Genomic DNA, 13,336 nt, shown 5'->3' with positions numbered 1-13,336 from the left:
ATTCACACCTGCAGACGTACACACAATTTCACAGTGGTTGCCAAATTATACATATGTTACGGTGAAAGACCGAAATTGGTGAATGTCCGAAATAAAAGTAGTTAGCATACATATTTCGGACATTCACCGGTGAATGTCGACATTGACCAATTTCGGTCTTTCACCGTAACACATACATTCTACATCAAACCATACATACTCGTAAATATATTACACTCCCACAGGAATGTGGAATTGGGGAATGTGGGAATTGCAGAATGTGGAATTGGGAAATGTGGGAGTTCGGGAATGAGGAATTGGGGAATGTAGGGATCGAGGAATGTGGGAATCGGGCAATGTGGGAATTGGAGAATGTGGAATTGGGAAATGTGGGAATCGGGGAATTTGAGAATTTGGGGAAAGTGGGGATTGGAGAATGTGGAATTGGGAAATGTGGGAGTTGGGGAATGTAGAATTGGGGACTGTGGGAATTGGGGAATGTGGAATTGCGGAGGGTGGATATGGGGAATGTGGGAATTTGGAAACTTTGGAATTTGGGAATGTGGATTGGGGGAATGTGGGAATTGCGGAGTGTGGAGTTGGGGAATGTGGGAATTGGGAAATGTGGAATTGGAAAATGTGAGAATTTGGGAACTCGGGAATTCGGCAACTTGGATAGGAACATCCTCCGTTGAACATAACCTTCAAATTTAATCGGACCTTAAAGGTGAACATGACCTGTTACCATAGTTTGTAACCATACTAAAACCCCTCATGTGGAGTTTAAACCTTATGTTTATACAATAATTTATACGTAGAAAATTAAATATTAATTGTACTCAACCTTATACTGTTATTTAAATTACTTAATTCTCTTACAGTCTAGTATGTTTATAAATGTAAGGTTTCATCTTATACACCGAACTTTTACAGCAAGTTTGTGTCGTAAATCGAAACGTCTGAAAAATGTAGTTTTTATTATGCTTTTCCCGTTAATGACGAGAAATAGAACTGTCAACAGATACGAACAGAGTCACATATTTGCGCGAAAGAATCCTTGAACGCTATCTTCTGTAAACTCCGAGTTATGCAACACGGTTGACTCAACGATAAAGATTAAGCGAGAGGATGAGCAACACTCGATGGGTGACTGACCTTTTCCTGCCCATTCTCTACATTTTTCTGCTCAAGCATCTATGGTCAACGATCCTAAAAACGAGGATAAAAAGACAGTCAATAAGTTGTAGGGCGAGAACATTAACTGAGATGTACATCTGATTACTAACAATAAATGATTTTTAAAAATTTTCATCAAGTGTAAGAACAGCGAATTAATATTAAACCTGTTAACACTTAGCTTGCCTTAGGCATATAATATTTAGTTTGAAATTAAAAATGAGTTTGAAAAATAAAGAAACGATGAAATTAGTACACACACATATATTATTTATCCTATTGAAAATTAATACTGGATAAACTAATACTCAAAGAATGCTCTTTAACAAAATGTGTATCTTATAAGAAAATTATGGAGAAACTTGTGGAGCAATCATTAGATCAGTTTTAGTGTTAACAAACCGATCTGGTGTAATACTTTGTCGAGCGAAATAAGAAAACCGACTAATTGAATTCTCGCGATATTTTCGTGCGCAGACTAAGTCCATAGAGAACGAGAACGCGTACGTCTGAAATTGTTTCGCGAGAGTGTATTATCCAATTACGGAGAACATCTCGGCTATTCATGGAAGGAGGAATAATGCTAAGGCATCTCTTAATACAGGGAGCCGCAGCGTGAGTTGTTGCCGCGGCAATCTAGCGAAAGCTAGACGAGACGCGACATCAGAAACCACCGAAATAGCTTTCCCAGCTACTTCCCGCTTTAATAAATTCCTGTCCCCTTCCACCTCGCCGCGAACCTTTCGTCGGAGCACCTCCTCGAGATTTTCCGAAAAATTCGGAAAAAAGAACGCCGCGATATCCGCCGCTGCAAGATTGCATTTTCAACCACCTTGCGATTTCTCCGACCTGAATGTAACGAATTTTTGAATTTGCATACATATTTGATAATTTCACGCGGAGATACGTTTTGGATATTAAAAAAGATTATTGTAAAATTGTTATTGTGCTTGTAAAATTCTTTTTGTTATATTAACTCTGCATTGTTCGAAGGTTGAGATAGATATTTACGCTGTTCAGGACGTTGTTCGTGCACGATGTGAATCGTACATTTAAACGTTGGCTGTACGTGATGTTAATCATAAACATGATGTTAATCCAAACAGACAGGTGTAATATGTAAGGCGAAATGGGTAGCTGCTATTTAGAGAGCTGGACTAACATTTAGAGAACTGAAGGATGCAATTTTTTTAGAAAGCACTAGGATTATTTTCATCTTTGACTTCCATGCAAATTTATGTATATTTAATTCTGTAAATATAGTTTTCTTGGAGTGAATATATATATATATATATATATATTACCACATTCCCCAATTCCACATTTTCCAATTCCCACATTCTCCAATTCCACATTCCCCAAATCCACATACTCCAAATCCACATACTCCAATTCCCACATTTCCCAATTCCACATTCCCCAAATTCTCAAATTCCCCGATTTCCACATTCCCCAAATCCACATACTCCAATTCCCACATTTCCCAATTCCACATTCTCCAATTCCCACATTCCCCAAATTCTCAAATTCCCCGATTTCCACATTCCCCGATTCCCACATTTCCCAATTCCACATTCTCCAATTCCCACATTCCCCAAATTCTCAAATTCCCCGATTCCCACATTCCCCGATTCCCACATTTCCCAATTCCACATTCTCCAATTCCCACATTCCCCAAATTCTCAAATTCCCCGATTCCCACATTCCCCGATTCCCACATTCCCCGATTCCCACATTCCCCAATTCCCACATTCCCCAATTCCCACATTCCCCAATTCCCACATTCCCCAATTCCCACATTCCCCAATTCCCACATTCTCCAATTCCCACATTCCCCAATTCCACATTCCCTAATTCCACATTCCCCAATTCCACATTCTCCAATTCCACACTCCCCAATTACACATTTCTGTGGGAGAGTAATATATTTAAGAGGTGCGATCATTAAGTTCCGGGACTGGTCCCGTATATGCAGATAAAGTCACGTGTTTCAAATTTGGCTACTATCCTCTTCAAAGTAGTCTCCTTGTGCAGCTATGCACCGATCCCAGAGCCTCTGCCATTTTTGGAAAGCTTCCTAGAAGTCTTCTTGTTGAAGCGTGTCAAGCACCTGCTGCGATTCGCGTTGAATCTCGTCCACCGTGTCAAATCGGCGACCCTTGAGCTTTAATTTCATTTTGGGAAACAAAAAGAAATAACAGGGTTCCAAATCTGATGAATACGGAGGGTGAGGAAGGACGACAATTTTCCATGTTTCTTTTTTTTTATGTCCCTCTGTTCCAATTTGGAGTCCATCGTGATTTCGCAAAGGAGAGCGTGCGTATGCTACCATAAACTTGTATAACACGGGATTCAATGAAGATATCGCTTCCAAACTTCGTGTCACATGTCTCGAAGATTGTTATTCTTATGTTCTGCGAGCGCATGTCAATCGTGTCATTCGTTTGGTCACAGCAGACACAATCCTGGAACTTAATGATCGCACCTTGTATGTATGGTTTGATGTAGAATGTATGTACAATTTGGCAACCACTGTGAAATTGTGTGTATATCTGCAAGTGTGAATGATGATTAATGAAAGAAACGGCGTGAAATGTTGTGCGGAAGTGGTTTCTAGCGTTTTGAAAAAGTAATGTTAGTCTATCACTTTAGAAACGGAAGTTGAACGATCTTGACGTACGAAACGCCGCGAAAAGTTATACGATTCTACGTTTTACGATTTTACCACGTTTCATAGTTCAATTGATTATTGTGTTCGTATTGTGAGTTAATTGTGTTCTCTTTAATAAAAGGATAGTTATTAAAACTCTATTCCTACATTCCCCAATTCCCATATCTATTTAAATATCCCTAATTTATTTTCCTTTCGTTCCAATACGAAAAGTGGCCACTAAATCTAGTGGCAATTTCCTTTTTATCGACATCCTTTATTTGGAGCGCGTGCAACTGTAACAAAAGAATCGGGGGCGATGGATAGGAATTTCGACTTTTGTCATTTCCCGTTCAGCGTGATTTAAGCTTCTCTATGGGCAAAGAGCACTTTGTTGTACCACTAACTTTAAACGGGTTATCTTTATGGGATCTCAGGGCGGCTTTAGGTATTGATCGGTTAGAGCACAAGTAATGTTACTTGGCCATTTTCTCAGAATAGTGGTGGATACAGTTCACCGGGTTGAACATAACGTTTTCACGAGATTTCTGAATACAATGTCTATTGGTATTGTAAATACTTGGAAGAATTCAGGAAAATTCCAGGTACGATGTCAAGGTTGAACAGTCATGCTTGTTTGTTTATGGCCGTTACATTAGCATCGCCTTCCATTCGACTTCATTAAATATACAGTGTTTACGAACATTTGTGGATATATGCATGCTCTTGTTATTCATGTGAACACACAGAGCCAAGCTTCTTTAAGAATATTTGGTAAATTCGACCATGAGGCTCGATGACTGCAAAAATGGAGTTTTTAGAAGTACAGCACTCACCAGACTTCACCACAGTAACATTCTTGCAATAAAAGCATGTTTATTAACACGTTGACTGCCACACTAAAGCAATTTTCAACTGCATCCAGCAGTGTTTTAATTTTTCCAAATATTTTCACTGTAATAATATATTATTACATTTATTTTCCATAGATCCATGCAATTAATGCTAGAATTATCGACACATGTTAAATCAGTATAGAAATTTAAGTGTCACCCATATGTGGCTGATGTGGCAGTCAATGTGCTAAAGTCGAATTTTCGAAGATGTTTCAGACCTTCGTTTCAGGTGTTTTGAAAAGAATTTATTTTATTAAACATTTAACGCAGCTTCAGCGTCGAAATCAATAGCCGGAGAAACTTCACCGCCATCACGCGTGCACTTGATGCATGTCTCGTGAACAATTGTTCGTGGACTCAGATAACATCAACTAGGTCAGCTTTTCAACCTTGTTGTCAGGTGTTCGTAGCACGAGTATGCAAACGTGGACCAACGATACGTTCATTCAAGATCGAAATTCCCAACTACAATTAAACGGTCTTGCAATCTGCAAGAATTAATGAATTTTTCATTTTTATAAAAGAACACGTTTTTTGTGATAACGTGACTGGTTTGAGGCGACGCAAAAAGTTAGGCATATACAAGGACAAGCGTGAATCATGCGGCTGTTCGTGGAAACGTGAATAAATCAGTCTGACCTCTTGCCAAATCAACCAGCAGTTTACCGAACTTCGTCCTCTCCGAATACTTGCACGGCTGAATCCGGTTTCTTATTAAGAACGAGGTTTTTTATTTCCGTTACTGATTACATCTCATTAGTATCGCAATCATCGGCGAAACTGGAGGCTCGAATTGCGAAAGAATTGCTCTTCGTATTTTTAGTCACTCGATATTTTGGTCAACGGTGTGCTGGAGTGTTGGTCCACTTGATAAAACACACACATGTATATATATATTCTTACGAAATTTTGTGATGGAGAAATTTTCCCGGAGATGTTGGAGTTTTGAATTTTGGCATCTGCGGGGATAAGTTGGGGAAGGTGGAAAATTGGCGGTATGAGGATGAGTGGGGGTTTGAGAATTTGGGGTTGTGAGAGTTGGGGGATTTGTGGATTTGGGCATTTGGTAATTGAGAACTTGGGAATTGGGGAATGTGAAATTGGGGAATGTGGAGTTGGGGAATGTGGGAATTGGGGAATGTGGGAGTTGGAGAACATGGGAGTTGGAGAATGTAGAATTGGGGAATGTGGGAGTTGGAGAATGTAGAATTGGGGAAAGTGGAATTAGGGAATGTGGGAATTGGAGAATGTGGAGTTAGGGAATGTGGGAATTGGGAAATGTGGGAATTGGGGAAGGTGGGAATTGGGGAATGTAGGTATTGGAAAATGTGGGAATTGGGAAATGTAGAAGTTGGAGAATGTGGGAATTGGAGAATGTGGAATTGGGAAATGTGGGAATTGTGGAATATGGAATTGGGAAATGTGGGAATTGTGGAATGTGGAACTGGGAAATGTAGGAACTGTGGAATGTGGAATTGGGAAATGTGGGAATTGTGGAATGTGGAATTGGGAAATGTAGGAATTGGAGAACGTGGGAATTGGAGAATGTGGAATTGGGAAATGTGGGAATTGCAGAATGTGGAAATTGGAGAATGTGGAAATAGGGAACGTGGGAATTGGGGAATGTTGGAAGTTGGAAAACTTACTAACCGATTCGTCATTTCATCAAAACCGTTGAAGGATTCAATCAAAGCCTTGTCACAATCAAAAAACCGTTTCCAACCTTGAAACGATAACAGCATTTCTTTTAATTAGCGCCACAGCGTTCCCTGTTGCAACATCTCGCAAAATCTCCCGAAAAAACTGTAGACAAAAGGAAGACACGAGACCGTAGGAACAGAGCTTTTATAGCGGTCGCGGGAAAGATGGATGAAGACAAGCAATTGCAGGACGGTCGGTTTTTTTTTGTTCGCTGCCCTCTTCCGGTTGAAAGTACGCCTCGTAAATTTGTCCTGATACGGGCGAATCGAAAAATCTCGATGAACCGTGAACGGAAATGGAGGTCGTACGTTTGTCTGGGCCGTGGCATCGTTGTTACATTATTATTTCCATTACCGACGATCGATCGATTACGGAGGCATCGATTCCTTTCGGGCCGCCTCTATTTCGCCGTTATCGGCGAGAAACCGATAACTTCCGACGCGAAAACAAGACGAACCCATGGAAGGAGACCAAAAAATCGCGATGTAAACGTTTCGTGGAACCGAGGCGGTTCAATTAAAATACCGTTGCAGTTTCATTCACCGATTCACTCTTCTTTCTTTCGTTTCCTCTCCATTCGTCACGTGGATCGGTTCTTTACTGTACTATCAACAGTTTATCTAGCAAAAATTTGCTAACCAAGGGGAATTTATGATATGCTCTGGAAATTTGGGTCTTCAAGTCCGGGAATTCTTTGCGGGTTCAAATTGGGGGAGTTGAAAATTTTTGAACCTCGAATTTTAAAATTGATGATTATTATGCATGTCATGATTATTATATAGAACATATATGAATATTGTTATGATTGTATGTATGTATGCATGTGTGTATGTTTATATGTACGTTTGTATGCATGTATGTATGTGTTTATGTATGTCTGTATGCATGTATGTATGTGTTTATGTATGTCTGTATGTATGCATGTATGTATGTATGCGTATGTATATATGTATGAATGTGTGTATGTATGTATGTATGTTTGCATATGTGTATGTATATAAACATATATCTGTATGTATGTCTGCATGTGTGTATGTATGTATACATATATTTTTATGTATGCTGCATGTGTGTATGTATGTATGTATGTATGTCTGCATGTGTGTATATATGTATGTAATGTCTGCATGTGTGTATGTATGTATGTCAATGCTGCATGTGTGTATGTATGTATGTATGTCTGCATATGTGTATGTATGTATACATATATTTTTATGTATGCCTGCATGTGTGTATGTATGTATGTATGTCTGCATGTGTGTATGTATGTATGTATGTATGTCTGCATATATGTATGTATGTATACATATATTTTTATGTATGTCTGCATGCGTGTATGTATGTATGTATGTCTACATGTGTGTATGTATGTATGTATATCTGTATGTGTCTGTACGTATGCACATATATTATGACGTACGATGTGCCTCGCAGATCTTGAAATTCAGAAACTGCAAGACTCGTCATTCCAAGAACACAGAAACCTAAAGATCCAATGCGAAGACGTAAATCTAAAAGCAGAAGAATGTAGAAATCCAAAGAGTAGGAATTTGAAGATTTGTATCTGCTTCGACGAAGAAGCGTGCGTTGCAAGTGTAAGTTCGCAGAAGGTTCATAAATAAAACTCGAACAATCGTTCCCCGATTTCGAGCCACACCGGTCGATTGTTTTTCGATTTGAAGATACATCGAACGAGAATTGGAACAGGGTAGTATCAGAAGCGCAATCGTTGCGGCTCGAAGATTTCAGCGGGTGAAATTTATTCGTGGCAGACACATCCTTAGAACGCTTCCCGTTGGAAAAATAGGAAAATAGGGATCCTGAATAATCCAGTAACCCAGAGTCTTAGAGACGGGCTTCTCCTCGAGCGGAATACGTGTCGCGTTTTAAATCCGCCGGAAACGGGAAATGGAGAATATAAAACGATACCGGAGAAATGACGCGAATTCGTCTACTGAAATGCAACTCAATTTTTTCACTCGTTAAAACTTTAGAAGTCTCTTTACGCAAACGCGAATTTAATTCTCGTCAAAACGCTCAGCGAATTTTTAATCGCCATTACGGACTCGATGGACGGATTTGACCCACTCAAATATATGATTTCTCTACAGAAAGGCGGACGTTTAATTGCCATTTTTAATATTAAAACACGGTTGAAAGGATTTTAAAATAATGCCATTTGTTAACTGAAATATATTCTGCACAGTTCATATTAAATATTCTGTAAATCTCCGACATTTACAACTGCCAAAATCCGTTTACAAGTTTCTTTGAAAGTGCTTGAAATACAAAATTCCTGAAATCTGCTCATTTTGGTCTGGATGGGAATTTATACATTCATTTATGTTTCATCCTTCTGTTATTTATTTTTAATTTTAAATTAAATGTGTTGTAGTAGGAAGACAAAAATTTTAATGTCTTTGGCCACATTTTCCAATTCCATATTTCCCAATTTCCACATTTTCCAAATTCCACATTACCCAATTCCCATATTTCCCAATTCCATATTGTTCAATTCCACATTCCCCAATTCCTACATTCCCCAATTCCTACATTCCCCAATTCCCCATTTCTCAACTCCCATATTCCCCAAATTCTCAAATTCCCCGATTCCCATATTCCCCGATTCCCACATTCCCCGATTTCCACATTCCCCGATTCCCACATTCCCCAACTCCCACATTCTCCAATTCCCACATTCCCCAACTCCCCCATTCTCCAACTCCCACATTCCCCAATTCCCACATTCTCCAATTCTCATAATCCCCAATTCCACATTCCCCAATTCCCACATTCTCCAATTCTCACAATCCCCAATTTCACACTACCCAATTCCCACATTCTCCAATTTCCACATTCCCCAATTCCACATTCCCCAATTCCCTCATTCTCCAATTCTCACAATCCCCAATTCCACACTACCCAATTCCCACATTCGCCAATTCCACATTTCCCAATTCCCACATTCGCCATTCGCACATTCTCCAATTCCCACATTTCCGAATTCCCACATTCCCCAATTCTACATTCCCCAATTCCCACATTCTCCAATTCTCACCATCCCCAATTCCACATTACACAATTCCCACATTCCCCAATTCCACATTCCCCAGTTCCCACATTTCCGAATTCCCACATTCCCCAATTCCCAAGTTCTCAATTACCAAACCCCCCAATCCACATATCTCAGCGACCAAATCACATTTCGAAATCCCCAACTCTCACAGCCCCAAAATCTCATCCAACCCCCTCTCACTCTCACACCACCATCTCCACCTTCCCAAACTTCTCCCCACCTTCTCCCCCAAAACCAAAAAAATCCAACATTGCCGTAAAAATTTCTCCGTCGCGCAATTTCGTGAGAAAATTTCTGCATGAAGCGATCGATGCAGCGCACAGTGTTCGCGTAGCACAACCGCGAAATTAATCGAGCGGTGATCGCTGCATACAGGTAACCGCAACCGATAACCTGCTCGGTTAATCTCGTTGCAGAATACCGGTGCAAGTTTAGCGTCCTTCCTGTCGCTTTTTCGCGCTGATGGAGAACGAATCCTCCGTCGACGGGGAAACACTTGGATCGCGTTTAACGATCTGCTGCGATGCGTTCCGATCGAAAAAAAGGAGGAAAAAATATTGTGGCAGGCAGAAAGGCAGCAGCAGGTTCTATCGATCGATAAGTCGTTATGGTTATCGTGCATCGGCGCGCGACTTTTTTGCCAGACCTCGCAGATATCCGGTCTGCTACGCCAAAAAATAGGACCGACAGAGAGGAAACTGGTTGTTGCTAGCTTCCTTCGATAGAACGCTTTAACGCTGTTGTATGAGTGAACCGGGTTGATTAGGGGAACGTCACGCCTAAGATGGCTAGTTTCGACAGCTTTTCGTTGAAACTTCTTTTAGATGTTTTTAGGGAGATAAGAATACAGCAACGTATTTAGACATTTTGTGCACACATTGTGGACATTTCAGCCTACTTTCATAAATTAAATGATTTCGATACGCAACATATGTTTTGTTAATTATTTCTAGCAATTCCTGAAGTTGTAAATTGAATGCAAATAAAATAATTTCATTAATTTATCTTCTTTTTTTCAATTTTTAGTTTGTCTTTTGTAGCAGCTGTTTGTCGTTAACACGACGATTATGTAAATGAACCTTCCTGTCCTTTGTAAATTATCTGCTGGATGTAAGTACGGAGGGATTAAAGGAGGTGTCTAGTATATTAATTATATCCATAATACAGTAAAGTTAATAAGTGACCAAAAAAAAAGAAACTATCGAGAAACAGTTAATCAGGTTTTGCGGAACCGAACGCAGCTCACGGTTTAATATAATGTTTGGCCAATAATCGAATGAATTTATAATAAATTGCCACTGAAATCCGGTGTAACCGTATCAATCAATTTTTCTGTGGAGCGAGACCCTGCAATCGCGGTAATTACGTTGTATGGCGGGATTAAGAATAATTCGATATCATTAGTCAATCGAGCGTACACTCGGTGCAATGTATGTTTCCTTTGTTTTTCTCAAATCTCCAAACCGTTCAAATCTCTGAAATCCACTCTCCCTCCACGCAAACCAAAAAATCTTTCCAAATCTTACCAACAATATTTCTGTATTCCACCATTGAATCAGTGTACTTGTTAAACTGGTAACGGGTCAGTTGTCAAATTTCGTTGCCGAGGCAAGAAACAATGCTAACGAAGTAAGCAAATATCGCTTTGTCGAGACAGCCACTCGAGCGGAATCAATATTCCGGCGCAACTTCCGTGCAAACCGCTGTTCGCTAAGGTATCCGAGAAAATCGAGCGTAACCTTACGCGTTTAACGTGCGATCCACTTTATTAAGGAGATTTCATTTTCCAACGAATAATCGACGATCGGACGATCCGATCGATAACGCTTATCGTCGAGCCCTGATCGCCGATCACCTCCTAACGAACCAATTAGACCTACCAGCGATAAAACGTTAACTAGAGAATTATCCTTTGGAAAGAAGTGTTTTAAATCGATGCCATTCTACGATCGTGCAGCAAATATAATCGTATCAATTTTCCAGTCGAGTTCGAGTTGAATTAGAAACAATTTTTAGGTCGATGGACTCGTGATGTTAGTCAGAATGTGAATGAAAATTTAATCGGGACTTCTCTTCAATTAATTAGTTTATTCGGGTTATGATGTTGCTTAGTTTCGAGATGCTTGTGCTGGTTAAAAGTGTTTAAAAATATCTTTAGAACTGTTTTAAGATTTCAGTAGAAGAGTGAGATATACAGAGTGTATCACAAATGGTGTTCCTGAAATTAGGGATAGCTGACCACATTCCCCAATTCCTACATTCTCCAGTTTCACATTCCCCAATTCCCACATTCGCCATTCCCACATTCTCCAATTCCACATTCCGCAATTCAACATTCGTCAATTTCACATTCCCCAATTCCCACAGTTCCCCAATTCCCACAGTTCCCAATTCCCACATTCGCCATTCCCACATTCTCCAATTCCACATTCCCCAATTCCCACATTCGCCATTCCCACATTCTCCAATTCCACATTCCCCAATTCCCACATTCGCCATTCCCACATTCCTCAATTCCACATTCCCCAATTCCACAGTTCCCAATTCCACATTCCCCAATTCCATATTCCCCAATTACTACACCTCCAAATTCTCAAATATCCCAATTCCGTATTCCCCAATTCCACAGTCCCCAATTCGCACATTCTCCAATTCTCAAATTCCCTATTAGTTTTTGAATTATTAACACGTTGGCCTAAATAATACCATTGTTACTATAATGGTTTGATGACCCCCACCACGAAAAATGCATTAAACATGATTATACAACTTACATTATCTGCTGTAAATAATGTTTCAACATAATATGCACCGCATAGTAAAAAATTCATGTTGGCGCCATGAGTAAACCACGTAAAATACGCGCAGCAGTCAACGTGTTAAGGAAAAACACAGACCAACCATAGCGCATGCGCAGACGCTACGCTGCGCTCTCGCTCTCGCATCTGCGCATGCGTAATCTCCGCGCTCTGATTGGTCCGTGTTTTTCCTCAATAATTCAGAAACTAAGCCTTAGACCAAATTTTTGTAAAGGGAAAAGTTGTTCAGAATCTCGAACCCCACCAATTCCGATAGTTACACTAGCTATGAGACACCCTGTAGAGAAATTGCGTACGTTTAATTTTAATATTTTATTATTGTTCCTCGGGAAATTGCATCAGTAAGCAGAGTGAATGGACTTGAATTTAATGAGAACGGTGCAATTGTATTTTTTTTAATCGGGAACGATGCATAAAAACGCACGTACGGACGTTAAATCTAAAACGCATTCGGTGTTCATTCGCGTACAGCGTTCTGGGACACGTAAGCGTCGTAAATACGAAGGCGAGTAATATAGAGGAGAGAATTATTCCCGCATCGGGCGGAATTGTATGCAAGCGGTTTCTGCAAAGGGATATTAGCGACTCGGTCAGAAAATCTGGCGAATGGATCGCCTGAGAGAACGCGGAGTAGGCGTTAAGGACACGTGGGCATTCGTGTGATGCAGAAAATGCAAGGGAAACGAAGACAAGCAGGAACGTCGCAGGATAAATGATTCATTATGCTGTGCGTGGAATATCAAATGAAAAAGAATGGAGAGAAAAAGATGAAACAGACGTGAACGCTGTTCGCAGAAGCGTACATTAAAAAAAAAACATACAAGTGATTAATACCGTGGAACCATCGTAACTCGAATCACTCTGACTACAATTTTATTCGCTGTTAAAACATCAAAATATAAATTTTCCCCGATTTATGTTATTTACGTAGATACGTGCAATTTATGTTATTTGTATTTACGTGCTCTGTATAATTATATTCGGAGATTCGTATGCTAGTTTATTTCTGTGGATATGTTTTAGCTTCTTGTGTAGCTTG

Source organism: Megachile rotundata, chromosome 10 (assembly GCF_050947335.1).
Source record: "Megachile rotundata isolate GNS110a chromosome 10, iyMegRotu1, whole genome shotgun sequence".
NCBI classification, from domain to species: Eukaryota; Metazoa; Arthropoda; class Insecta; order Hymenoptera; family Megachilidae; genus Megachile; species Megachile rotundata.
This window is presented reverse-complemented; position numbering follows the sequence as displayed.